Source organism: Heterocephalus glaber, unplaced genomic scaffold (genome assembly GCF_053883595.1).
Source record: "Heterocephalus glaber isolate CG9 unplaced genomic scaffold, H.glaber_assembly_v1.0 deba00001593, whole genome shotgun sequence".
In the NCBI taxonomy this organism is placed as follows: Eukaryota; Metazoa; Chordata; class Mammalia; order Rodentia; family Bathyergidae; genus Heterocephalus; species Heterocephalus glaber.
In genome coordinates this window covers 4,468,602-4,482,320 of record NW_028258368.1, presented here as the reverse complement: position 1 = coordinate 4,482,320, position 13,719 = coordinate 4,468,602, and the positions used below count along the sequence as shown (strand labels likewise).

At 39.5% G+C, this 13,719-nt stretch overlaps 1 protein-coding gene across 4 annotated transcripts in view; it reads left to right on the top strand.

Moving 5' to 3' along the window:
• The window catches only part of Esr1 (estrogen receptor 1), a 426,367-nt gene that overhangs the window by 81,328 nt on the left and 331,320 nt on the right, over window positions 1–13,719 (top strand). Inside the window, exon 1 of one of the 4 annotated variants that reach the window (XM_087193445.1) lies at window positions 1,807–3,343. The exons of the other annotated variants lie outside the window; for them this stretch is intronic. The gene's annotated coding sequence lies outside the window, so the exon portion shown is untranslated. Of the gene's footprint in view, window positions 1–1,806; window positions 3,344–13,719 lie in introns of those variants that run through there. 4 annotated transcript variants of the gene reach the window in all.

Here is a 13,719-nt window from a genome sequence, read left to right as displayed (position 1 = left end):
CCAAGGCAATCAAGTTGACAATCTTAACCATCACACAAATATTGAGACTTTTAAGCAAAAGTGCTAGATATAATTGATTCTAATATAGATAATTTGTGTGTAATTTTGTTATCATAAATCTAACCAAGCCTCTTTTCCTCAAGAACATTTCATAATAAGATGCAAAGAAAGTTTAGACAGATAAAGAGTCTTTGATAGAAATCTATCTTCATCTCAAATTAGACATGGAGATGATTATTTTTAATATTTCACCTGTTTCTGAGCAAAAAAGTATAAGAAAGCGAAAATAGATTAGAGAGAAAAATGTTTGAAGAAGGGAAAAAGAGGGCAAAACAAAAAAACCCAAAACCAGTAGAAATATAAAGGAAGCCCTAAATCAGTAAGATATCCCAGATATGCACAGATTATACTAGAGTTTTCTGCAGAAGTACTGTAAATCACTCAGAAATAGTGTACAACTTATTTGCTTAAAATTTCCAGTTAATGTGCTTCAGCAGCATTTTGCAGATAATGACTTATTATGGAGGCAGAGCTGTTTCACTTTGTCCTGTTCTCTGTCCTGTGATATACTTTTTATTGCTCAAAAGCTATAGAATTGTACCCATGCCTATTGTTGTCTGCCTGATGGGAATTCATGTAATTGAAAGCATTTATCCTCTCTTAGTAGAAAAATTGGGCACTTGGAAGTAATGAAATCCCCCACCTTTGTCCACAGCACAGGAAATACTCTTCATCCAGCTTTGTTCTAAAGTTTCCACTGTTCCTGGGATAACCTGTTGAAAATATAGTCCTGCAGTGGAGAATCAGCCAGACTTTCATGTGGCAGGATAGCTACTTATGCTCATAGATTTACAGCTTGGTTACTATTTCCCCACTGGTTAAAAAATAAAACTGTTCTTTCAACAAAACAAAACAAAACAAGGAGTGACATGAAGAAAGGCTGTAATACCTCATGGAGTAAAAAAAGACAAGTTATAGGACAAACGTCAAATAGATCCTATTTTTTGAATAAGCAATTGTATAAGTCATGCTTACATATATATGTTTAGATAATTTACTTATGAACAGTGATTAGCTCTGGGGATAAAGTAATAAAAGCCAAGGAGATTTTCACTTTTTATTTTATACTGTATTGTCTGAACTTATAAAATGAGCAAGTGTTTTGTAATTAAAAAAAAAAACCTGACAAACAACTACAGGGAGTAAGAAATTTCTTGGGGATAGAATATGTTTAAATAATTAATTTGTTGATATGCTGCTTGACTATTATTTTCTTTTTCTAAATCAAAACTCCCCTGCCTTTCTTGGAAGTTCACTTTGAAAAGGAAGGGTAAATGTTTCTAATGAAGTGAACAGCTCAACCTTCCCACCTCCTGCCCAAATGCCTCATTTTGGTTTTGTTAGTTAGCAGTGTTACATGCAAGTCATTGTGGAAAATCAAGGAATGTGGGTGTTTAACAGGGCAGTACAATGGGAGACCGTGCTTTTATACCAGTTGGTTTATCAAATTGAAGCAGGAAGAGAGATTTGGAACAACAAGACAAGAAGTATCAGAAGGGGTCTCAGTTGTCCTGGGCACTGTGACATGGCACCCAAATGTCATGAACGGGTGACCCTTCCAACATATGCACCAATCTGAATCTCTGAATTCCCTGCAATATGCCACAAAATAATAAAGAAAAAGTTGTTTCCAATAACTTTTATAATAACTCTTCCATCATGTTATGAAAGGATGGATTGCATTTTGTGTGGCCATAGGTATGTTGGGGGAGGAGGAGAAAGAGAAGGGAGGGCTAGCCTCAGATCCCTTTTTTTTCTTCATTAAGTTTATTGGTACATTTTAGGTATACAATACAGTTCCATTCATCATTGGGATCTTGTACCTTTACACGATGTATCTTGGTTCTTATTTTTTTTCATTCCCCTCCCCTCCTTCACCCTCTTGGATTCCTTTATTTGAATTTTTAAGGCCAAATATTTGGCAAAATATATGGCAGATTAAACCACTTACCAAAATTCTTATCAAAGTCAAAAACATTAACTACTTTTAGAAAAATTTATTACAGAGGGCCTCTGGGGGAAACTGAGTACAGTGTGGCCAGAGAGACAAAAGGCTTCACTTACATGCTAGGGAGCTATTCAAAATTGAGTTCTGTTCATTGGAAAAATCCAGGCTAACAAATCAACTATCAAGCTTTAAATTCTTAGCAGATGTCCAGCCCTAACATATTCCTAAATGCTAAAAGACTGCTTGACAGACGGGTTATGAAGATAAGATCTGAGTGGTTGTAAAGCAGAGAAATTGTGAAGCATTAAAAATAGGCTTCCATTCATCTCATAAAAAAAATCCTCAGTCATTTATGACTCAAGTCTGTTGTTTCTTGCATTATTACATCTCCCTTTTCTCCAGGATCTTAAATGTCTTTCCATTATAGATTGAATTGTGTCTCTCTCAAAAAATGATGCACTGAAGTCCTAAACTTCAGTATCTCTGAATGTGCCCTTACTTGGAGATAGGGTCTTGATGGATGTAGTGGAGTTGAAATGAAGTCATTAGGGTTGGCCCTAATTCAATAGGACTGCTGTTCTTAAAAAAGGAGGGGAGGGATTTGCGCGCGCACACACACACACACACACACACACACACACACATGCACAGAAAGTCAAGTGAAGATAAAGGCAGAAAGTGGAGTGATGCTTGTATAAGCCAACACACCACAGATTGCCAATAAACTATCAAAAGCTAAGGAGGGGCTCGGGCAGAGTCTTGAGCACAGCCCTCAGAAGGAACCAACCTGCTAACACTCTGATTCTGGACTTTAGCTTCCAGAACTGGGAGACAATACATTTCTGGTACAATCTGGAGCTTTGTTACAGCCGTCCCACAAACTAACACATTCTCTCATCTCATCTCTTTCAACACTAATGCTCTGGAACAATTCTTGTTTTTATAGAAGCTGAAAGTCCATTGATGAAGAATATGCTCCTTTGCAGGAGTGTATGCTTGAAGTCAGCTGCTGGGAGGCAACTGGGGGCTTTTACTCTCAACCTACTTGACGGAGGTCACTGGTGGAGTCAGGTCACCTTCCTGGCGGGCAACCCCATGACGCAGGACAGCTAGGGTTGTTTCCTCACTCTTCAGGTCTTTGTGAAAGTAGGAGCTGCAGTCTTTTTTCCACTGATTTATTGAAGGAAGAGCCTGCTGTTTATAGAGTCATGGTCAGAGCTGACATAGAGAATCTGATTTAAAGAAAAAAGCTCTCAGTTCTTCTGTTGGCAAATGAGTGAGCCATTGAGGTTCTAGCTGGAAAAACGATGCCTCGGTCTTGGTCACTTTTGATGGGTGAGTTTCACTTTTGGATTGTGAGTTTCACTAATGCTTGCTGTCAGATGGCTTTCAACTAAATAAACATACCGAACATATTCACTACTGTGGTAACATAAAAAAGAAAAGTGTAAAACAAGAGTGACAGACAGATTGGGACTCAATGCTTTGCACAACATAAGTGTCTAAGAAGTATTTGTAGAGTTGGAATAAGTTAATTTAGCAGGTTTATTGTAAGGAATATTGCTTTCAGGAAATTAGAGAAGGCTTTGGGCAGATCATGGTCAGTTTTGATTCATGTTGCAATGAATTTGGACCAAATCCATTCTGTTGGCTGGTAAAATTCACTTGCAAGCAGAGATAGAGAAGGGTAGATTTTTATTTATTGCTCTATTCCAGATACATACTTTGATTATACTGAATGGTGCCATTTTAGGAAACATAACATCTCACAGAAAACAATGAAGTTGGTGGCAGGAGAGGGACAAATGGTTGTTCTGTGTAATGAATAACTGACATTTTGTTTGAAGTTAAGTTGTGTTGTTTGAACTTTTCTGTCTCCAAAAAGGCACCGTATGCCAAGAATGGGTAACAGTTTCTGGGTCACTGGGGACCAATTAGTCATGGATGGGTTGTGACCCTTCACATAATCTTTCTGTATTATCTAAAAGTGTAAGCAGCTTGTGGTAGATTCTTAGTTTGGTTTTTGCACAAGTACTAGGAAAGTTGGTTTGTCACTGCTTTTCACCACCAACTTCCCTCTGGAGAAGTCTGTTTTTCTCATAGTAGTTAGAGGTGAGCGGTTTAAGGAAATGTCCTCTATCCATGGTGGTGAATATTTATTTGCAGGGGAAACTGAAAGAAGCCAAAGCTTTTCTAGATTTATTTTTGGGGGGGCACATTAACAGAATTAGCTGATTGGGGAAGTAGAATCAACTTGGGACTAGATAAAGTACCATTAAATGAATATACATTTATTGAAACTTTTTCTCTTGGTTTGTTACTGGCTTCATTTTTAGCATCATTTTACTTGACCTGCCTCTCATTTTACTGCAAGGAAAGAGTGGGCTGGGGTAGATTTGGAGCTAATGTCTTGTCCAGTGTATTCCTTTGTTTTGGGGAAAAGGGAAACATCAAAATTTATCCACCTGACTACTCTCTAGGTAGTCAGTTCCATAACTGAGGAGGACTGAAGCTGCAGGGGAGTTAAAGGAGGCTGGACAAAGAGCACGTGGGAAAACAATCTATCCATGGGGATTGTGTATCCTAGACAACAGGAGAACTCCTTGACAAGGACACAGATGGTCCAACTTACGATGGTAACCGACTTAGGATCTTTTAACTTCACTGGGGTGAAGAAGTGATAGGTATTCAGAAGAAATGGCACTTGGAATTTGAATGTTGATCCTTTCTTGGGCTAGCAATATACAATACAACCCTCAGTCTTAATGCTATGCTGCAGCAGTGGGCACAGCTCCGTCAGCACCTGACACCTTTCAGTCCCCTCTGTTGCTGAGCTAGGACCTTGAGTAGGTTAGATGTTTTTAATGTATTTTCAACTTTGATGGATTTATCAAGATCTTAACTTCATCATAAGCCAAGAAGCACTGGCACTAGCAAGTTAGAACAGTCTTGAGGGGGGGGTCACAGCCCCCCACCCCCCCAAATGATTTACAGAGGATGTTCAAGGCCTGCTTAGCACTAGGAAGGTGCAGGACAAGCAAAGTCATCCCTGCAGAGGTTTTGTCTAGCCAGAAGTTATGCCAGATTTTTAATGATCTGGATGGCAAAGCTTATGATCAGAAAATTGGCTAAATATAAGAATGGATATGAAAGCACCTTAAATCACTGGCAATTTTGGATGCAAATAGAAAACTTCAGGGCTGTAGAGGCAAAGAATTGGTATAGCAACTTGAACTTGCTGGGTCAGAAGGCACCTGACATGAGGAAACTTTAATTGGCAATCCTGAGCACATAAGGGAGGGCAGAGACAGGCTGGGGAGATGGTGCCTGGGTTAAAAGAGACTGGCACAAGCAGTGACCATGGCACTGAAATGTTAGGAAAAGGAGGCCGAGTAACTCAGCTTGGGGTGCGAAGGGTTTGTGGGCAGTACCAATGATTCCTGCAGCAGTTTCATGGTGTCAGACACCAAAGTGGAGGCTGTCTATTCTCTGCCATGACTAAGAACAGACAAGGTCTGGTGGGCTCATTGGGCAGCCAAAGAGAAGGACAGAGCCACAGGTACTAATGGCTGTTAATTACTGGAGAAACAGTGATGAGTTTTCTTACATAGATGTGAGAATTACATGTGCTCAAGAGCCTGCCCACAGATTGGCTGGATTAGAGAAGAGATAGGAAGGTGAGTTGATGGGATGGACTAGCAGGTTTGTATTCAGGTTTTCTTATATTAGACAAAAAGGCCCAAAATGATTGATGGGGTGCAACTCTGAAGAAGGTTCACCCAGGCTTGTGTGATCGCTAGCTCTGTGAAAAAGTGGAAGAAAAGCCTGTCCCGCTCTGAGGGTTTTGTTTTGGTTTTTATTGCTTCTTTTACCAGTCCCTAGTAAGGATATTGCTTAAAACTGCAGCTGTGGAATTGGGAAGAAGGGGTGAGTCAGGTGTTTCCCTGGCTGCTCACGCTCTGGGAAGCAGGTGGTTTTGGTTAGAGAGGTGTTAATGCGAGAGTGCACATAGGAGGAGTGGAATTCATAACAGAGGGAGAACAGAAGGATTAACTCAGAGGCAAGGGGCAGATGTAGGTGGTTAATATGTACAATAGATGGCATAAAGCCAGGAAAGGCACATCTTGATATTTAACTACCGAAGACACAGCTTGTTTCTGACTCAATTTTTAAAAGAAGTTTCCATTTTCCTTAGAAAATGATAGTTGTTTTTCTTAAATTCTTTATATTTATTGTCCATGAGTTCTTGTGGTTAAGCATGTATTTTCCTGTTTTGTGCTCAGGGCAGTGTAGACCAGAAAGCACAATGGCAGACACCTGCATGCTGCTAAGTGAAGTCTGTCTTCTTTTTTAAAAAAAAAATTTTTTTTTTTTAACAGTTCTCATTCCTTTTCCTCATGTCTCATTATTTAACCCAGTGGTTTTTGACTGGCAGCATACTGGAATTACTCAGAGGAGTTAAAAAAATTCCTGTTGTGGACTCCCCCAGGATTCTGCTCTCTTTGGTGTGGGGTGGGGCTGGGCATGTACACGATTTAAACACTCTGGTTGTGATCCCAAGGTGCAACAAGCTGGGCTCAACCACTGGACTTTCAGGTTTTCTAGGAACGGATTTCAGATGAGAGTTAGGTTATGTTTGATGTCTGGGTGTTGCTGGCCCACCCAGAAGAGCACTGGGAATCTAAATCATCACACAAAAACTGCTTATCCCCATTCAGGTTCTGACCCTCCCAGTCCTGAAAGCTCTTTGCTACTTGGTCCATCTGAGGAAAGAGTTGTAGAAATTTCTGACTAGAAATTGTTTCAATTTGTTTTGGCCTGGTTTTTAATGAAAATGTGGCAGATTTATTAAATATAAGTGGCTCTTTAATACTCAGATTTTAGTCGTCTTTGTTGTAGAATGTGAATGCTAATGAAATTTTTTGTTTCAAAAACATCAATTTCCTTTAAAACTTCTTTCTTCCTTTTTTTTTTCTTCTTGGTACCGGGGATCGAACTCGGGTCCTTGCGCTTGTGCAGCAGGCAGCGGAACCACTGAGCTGAATCTCTGGTCTCTTAAAACTTCCTTTGAAGTAGAATTAGCTGTAATGTGGTGCAGAAGTATATGTTCTAGTCATGGGATTATGGAAGTTGGGGATTTGGATTATTGAGTTCAGACTTTTTCTTTTAAAAATAAAGACTTCAAATTTTGCTTGACAACAGTCAGTCAGTAATCTGTTGGAGTTGGAACTTGAATCTGATTCTACATCTTTCTTGATCGGAATATTAAAAAAAGAAGGAAAGAAATTTATGAGTTTTTCTTTTATTTCTGAAAGTAATAATTTTTCATGTAAAAATGTGAGTATAGAAAATGTTACAGTGTATAAAGAAGCAAGAATTGTATATATTTCTATAATCTAGTTTCTTCACTTTAAATAAGATAATAACTCTATTTTGGAATACATTATTTTCAAGAATTAATGCTATAATTGAATATTATAGATAATGATTTTTACCTATTTCCAATATATACATATACAAACACACACACATATAATGGGATATATATTGATATACATATATATGGTGTGTGTATATATATATATATGCTGTAGTGAGGCTTCAGTGAACATTTCTATATGTTATCTTGTTATATATTGGATTAGTTCCTCAAGATTTCAAGATACTTTTAAAAGTATAATGTATATAAGACTTTTGATACACACTTCCATATTTCCCTCCATGATTGTATACACTTAAAAATGAGTGGAGGTGAGGGCTGTTAAGCTGTGAATGTCCCTTCTAAAATGCATGTGGAAATCTGATTGCCATTGTCCGAGCAGTCCTACGTTGTAACAGTATTCAGGGGTGGGATGTGCAAAAGGTGGTTGGGCCATGAGGGCTTCTGTGTTCATGGATTGGTGCTTTGTACAGAGTGAGCTCATCATTCGTTCCCCTTGCTCCTTTGCCTTTTTGCTTTCCACATAGAATGAGGCCACAAGAAGGCCCCTTAGATGCTCTCCCTTCCAACTTGGACTTCCCAGCCTCCAGAACTGTGAGGAAATAAGTGTCTGTGCTCTGTAAATGACCCAGTCTGTGGCATCCTATTAGAGTGGCACAAATGGATTAAGATACCATTTCATCACTCTATTATTCCAGCTGCCTTCTGGAACTCAAGCTATCCAAGCCTTTCCTCCAGAAAGCTAATCATTTAAACATGGGAAGTGAATGTGTGAATGGATGATTAAGACCAATAATTATGAGCCAGTTCCCACAAAGCCTCCACAGGGTTAAATGTAAACCAAAATCAACATGAACTATACCTCCAATCCCCTTCCTTGTGCATACTTTTTCCAAAGCCCCACACCCAGTCACTGAAATTTGATCTTATTTTTTGTGACCTAGAGATTTTTTACTCAGTGTTTCATGTATGTAAGTTTTATTGTAGTAGAGGCTGATCCCACTACCCCATTACCACCACTTTTATACATCACCAGCAGGAACCTACAAGTTACATGTTACCCCGTGTCCCCTGAGGACTTGTACAACTGCCAGTGCTGGGCTGAGGGGGCAAGTGGCAGCTGGCATCTAGTCCCTGTTGGCTACCCCAACAAACCTCATGGCATAGAGGCTGTGGATGCCTGGAAGAATGGACACTTCCTGCCACTTCCCAGGAAGGCTCCAAGAGGTCAGGAAGAGTCCCATGTCTCCTCTCCTTTAGAGGAGATGCCAGCTATTTTGCTAGCTGGAGAAGGGTTGGCAGTTCATTGACAAGTCCCAGATTCTTAAGTGCAGGTGCCCTGCACTGGTTTGTGCAGGGTAAGAAAGGCAGAAGAAGCCTCTCAGAGCGCAGAAGCCTCAGAAGCTTTGAGTGTAGACAACAGGTAAAAGGAGTTAATTTCAGCGTAGTCTAATAGGGAGTAGTGTTAGAATCTCTGCATGTATAGTTCTATTTAGGAAATAATTTTATACTTTACTCTTCATAGAAGACATGTGTATTTAAAGAAACATTATTATTATTATCATCACCACCACCAATATTATTGGTTTTTTGGAGACAAGGTCTCACCATGTAGTCCACTGGCCTTGAACTCCCTATGTAGCCCAGGCTGGCCTCAAACTCACTGCGATCCTCCTACCATAGCCTCTTGAGTGCTGAGATTACAGGCATGTACTACCACTCCTAGCTCTAGAAACTTTCTACTTTAGAATAGTTTTAGATTTCCAGAAAAACAGAAGACTGAGATTTTCTTTCTATCACACACTCAGTTTTTCCTATTAGTAGCATCATATTTTATTAGTATGGCATATTGCAATTAATATTGATAACACTGTTATTATTAACTCAAGCTCATATTTCATTCCAATTTCCTTAGTTTTTACCTAATATGACTTTTTCTATTCCAGAATCCCATGCAGAATGTCACATTGCATTGTCTCCATAGGCTTTTCTAGTTAGTGACAGTTTCTCAGGTTTTCTTTGCTCTTGATGATCTTGACAGTTTTGAGGAGTACTGGGGAGGCATTTTGTAGAATGTACCTCACTCAGGATTTGACTAATGTTTTTCTCATGATTAAAATGGAATTATAGATTCTTCCAGAGGGTGGCTGCAGAGGTGAAATGCCATTCTTATCACGTCATAGTGAGTGTATATACCATCCATATCATTTATGACTCTTAATGTTGACCTTGATCACCTGGCTGAAGTAGTGTTTGTCAGATATTCTCATTGTTAGGTTTCTCCCTACCCAGCTTTCTATACTACTCTTTGGAAAGAAGTCACTGTGCACAGCTCACACTGAAGGAGTGGAGAATTATGCTCTTCCTTCTTGAGGGTGGAGCTTCTGCATAAATTATTTGGAATTCTTTTGTCAGGGAGATTTCTCTATTTGCCCTCATTTATCTATTTCTATTTATTCAATTATTTATTTATATCATCATGGATTCAGGGTTATGTATTTTGTACTTTAGAGTATAATACATTATTACTTTATTTTATTGCTCAAATTGTTCCATTTTTGAAAAAAAATGTTGTTATGTATGAAAACACTACCAAATAATGAAGCCATTAAGAGAAAATGTTTTTAAAATTTTTAATGACTGTTACTTATACCATTTTCCATCAAATAAAGTTTTGTTGATTGCTCACAGTTTAAAAGTCAGTGTTTGTATTTCAGTGTGCTAAGATTAGAAAAAATGACGAATTTTCAAGGCTGTTATGCAACATGTAACTCAATCTTATCATAAATGTCTTGCCATTTTCTCCTCCAAATCCCCCTGGTAGTGCACTGCTCCTGGAGTCAGGACAAATCTCTTCTTGAGCTGCACAGTGTACTCACTTTGACCATTGTAATCTCCCTCAGTGGGCTCCAGTTGTTAGGTCTTATTTTAATTCTTTCCACCAAACAACTTTTGCATAGACTAGTTTCTATTTTGGGAGAGTTTTCTATGAGTGTTCCCCACCCAAACCCTACTTTTCATTCATATCTTTATAATATTTATTAAATGGTTCATGCAATTGTGAGGTGATGGGAAGTTTAAATTTGTGGAGAAGGCTGGCAGGCTGGAAACTTAGGCAAGACTTCATGCCACATTTTTTTTTCCTTTGGTATTAGGGATCCAACTCAGGACCTTGTGCTTGTGAAGCAGGCACAGTGCTGCTGAACTAAGTCCCTGGCCCCTAATACTATATTCCTGAGGTAGAGTTTCTTCTGCAGAAAACTTGTTTTTGCTGGCAAGGCCTTCAACAGACTGGATGAGGCTCACTCACACAATGGAGTTGAACTTAAAGTCAACTGATGTAGATGTTAACCACAGCTACAGAATACCTTCCAGCAACTCCTAGACTGCTGTTTGATTAAATCACTGGGTTCTACAGCCTAACCAAGTCAATTCCTTATTGACCATCATAGTGACCAAGACAAAAAAGTGTCATGAGCAAGAATAGGTGGCAGGGGTATGAAAGGCAGGCCTGAGATGGAGAGTGGAGAAGATAGGTATACTTTAGATGGAGTGGCCAAGAGAAGTGAGGTTTGAGAGGAAATAAGAAAAGTTGTGAAAGGGAGCTGGGGATTTAACTCAGTGGTGCTGTGCCTGCCTCTTAAGTACAAGGTCTTGAGTTTGATCCTTGGTACTGGAAAAAAAAAGTTGTGAAAGAAGAGAAAGAAGAGAAGGAACCAGTTATGTTAAGTGTGTTGGTCAACTTTCCATCACATAACAAAATTCCTGAGAAAATCAATGTAAAAGGAGGAAAGATTTATTTTAGCCAGTGGCTTCAAGGGCTTCAGTCCATGGTAGGGTGTTTCCATTGTTGCACTCCCAAGGTGAGGCAGAATATTATGGTGGAAAGAAGTGGTGGAGGGAAGCTACTCACCTCATAGCAGCCAGGCCAGTAGAGCAAGAGCGTCAGAAGAGGGTGCCAGGGAACAGATAGAGTCCACATGGTCATGTCCCCATGATCCACTCCGTTCAGCCAGGTCCCACCTCCCTTTTCTATTACCTCCCAGTAATGTCACCAGATTAAAAGCTCATTGATGGATTAATCCACTGATGAAGTTAAAGCCCTCAGGCTCTGATCACTTTCCCAAAGCCTTGATGATATTGATGTGGTTGCCCTGGGAACCTACACTGAGAACCATGGGGTAAATATACACTTTCATTATTATGCAGTGAATCTTGGGAAAGCTCAATAGCATTTCAGTGTGATCACATCCCTCAAAATATCTACCTCACAAGGTCTGAGGGACTGGCAGCATGGTTGAGAAGGCAAAATCTCAAGAGGGAAGCTTTGAAAGACTCGAGAACAAATGGAAGATAAGAGGCTGGTGCAAGTAAGAACTAGGTTTACCCAGAGGTGACAACAATACAAGTCTCACATGATGCCATAATTTTGGGTTATCACTCTAGGAAACCACTGAATCCATTAGGATTTCAGATTCCCTATTGGTACAAAGATGAAATGGTAGTGGATAGTCAATTCTAAAATACATTTTGGTGGTGCACTTGAGTAATGAGATTTGTTTGGAAGTATGATTGAACTACATGTCAAATGAAGGATGTGTATAGTGTATGAAGGAGAGGTTGGTTATTCCTTTTTTCATGTCATTTCCACTCTCAACTTTTCTTATGTGGGAGGAAAATCTTGATGTGGGAGAGACTTCAGAGAACTTGGGCTTGGAAGGAGGCACATGTGAAGATTTTCTATGCCTCACTCTTCATGAGAGTGGGAAGAGACTGAGACCTGGTAAACTACATGGCCTCTAAGTTCTCCTCAGCCATAGCATCCTGTGGTTCCCTGACTTGTCTTCATAGGATGCTCATATTTGAGCTCAAATATGAAAGTCTGTAAAAGAAGGGAAGGAACTAGAATTTGTACTTCTACAAATTTCCAAATGACAGTGGTGAAGTTGCCCTGGGACCTACATAATGCCCTCAACTTTGACATAATTTTAATATTAAAGTCACAAAGCTATACATCACAAACTTTAGGAAAATGGCTGGTCATGATCAGCTCTCTGAGACTTTTTCTGAATCTAGTAGGGTCAGGACTAGCCTACAAAATCAAATGTTCTTTGCAAGGCATGTCCTCCTGCATGTCCCCCTCTGCCATCCACTCTCTGGTAAGAGGCTGCCCTTAGTTTCCTGACTCAAGTCCAGGAGAGCTGCCAGGGACGGCAAAGGCTGGAGAAAAATTGTCCCAAAGGGCTGGAGACCTAATGGAGCCCTGTGCGCTCTTAACTAAATATACCCTTTCTTTATTTCATCCATACTGGAGTTGATTTAGAGAGTAATTAAGGAGAAAAACATGTTCATTTTCTCCTAATTTTGTGTTTTAGAACATCAACAACGAACAGCCATTTATGTACACCAGTATTGCTAAAGGAGCCATTCAGCATTCCACAAGGCTAAAAACTGAAACTCTGAGAGTGCCTTTTGTTGATTTATTTAAGAAGTCTGTAATTTGATATATGAAGGATTATTAGAACACTTATTCCAGTGAGCATCAAGTATGAAAGGAAATAGAAGACATATTGACTTTTTTGGCTCAGTAAGTTTCTCTCTAATTAGTCTAAACTATCAATTATGACATCCATTTGTCCTATTTATTGAAGGCATTGGAAGGAAGGGTGAACAAGGGCTTAATTCCTTGAAGGAAAATAAATGTGGAATTCGGGCCTCATGGAATATAAATAAGGAGTATTCACTGTGCCTTTAATTTTTTCCATGGGACCAATCATTTCCATGAAGGGAATGTAAAGCAAGTCTCAAGACTTTCTGATCACTTCCAAGGAATAAAGGCCCAGTAGTCACTAATTAATATAACCAGTCCAATGTAAATATCAAATGTGTGCATTTCTTTTAATGTCATGACTCCTTCCTTTCCCAGTTAAAATCCAGACTAGCTTGCTGCCTTCAGCAGGATTAGGGAATGCTGTCCTCTTTTTTTCCTTTCCTCACATTTATTGCTCTGTATAAATCTTGCCAGGCCAAATTTCTGACCCCAACAGTGTTGAAGTAGATGAATCAAGGGGAGAAGCAAAAGCTGTTGGATGTTAGGGTGAGCTGATGTCATGGTTTCTGGTTCTGATAGATGTCTGTTCTTCCCTTAGGGGCTCATTCATGGGCTCTTTGTATCTTGCCTTGCTCTGGTATCTTGCACCTGTAGACTCTGCTGTGCAGACCTCTCCATATCCTGTGGTTGGTTGTGCATAGGCTTTAGCAATCACCTTTT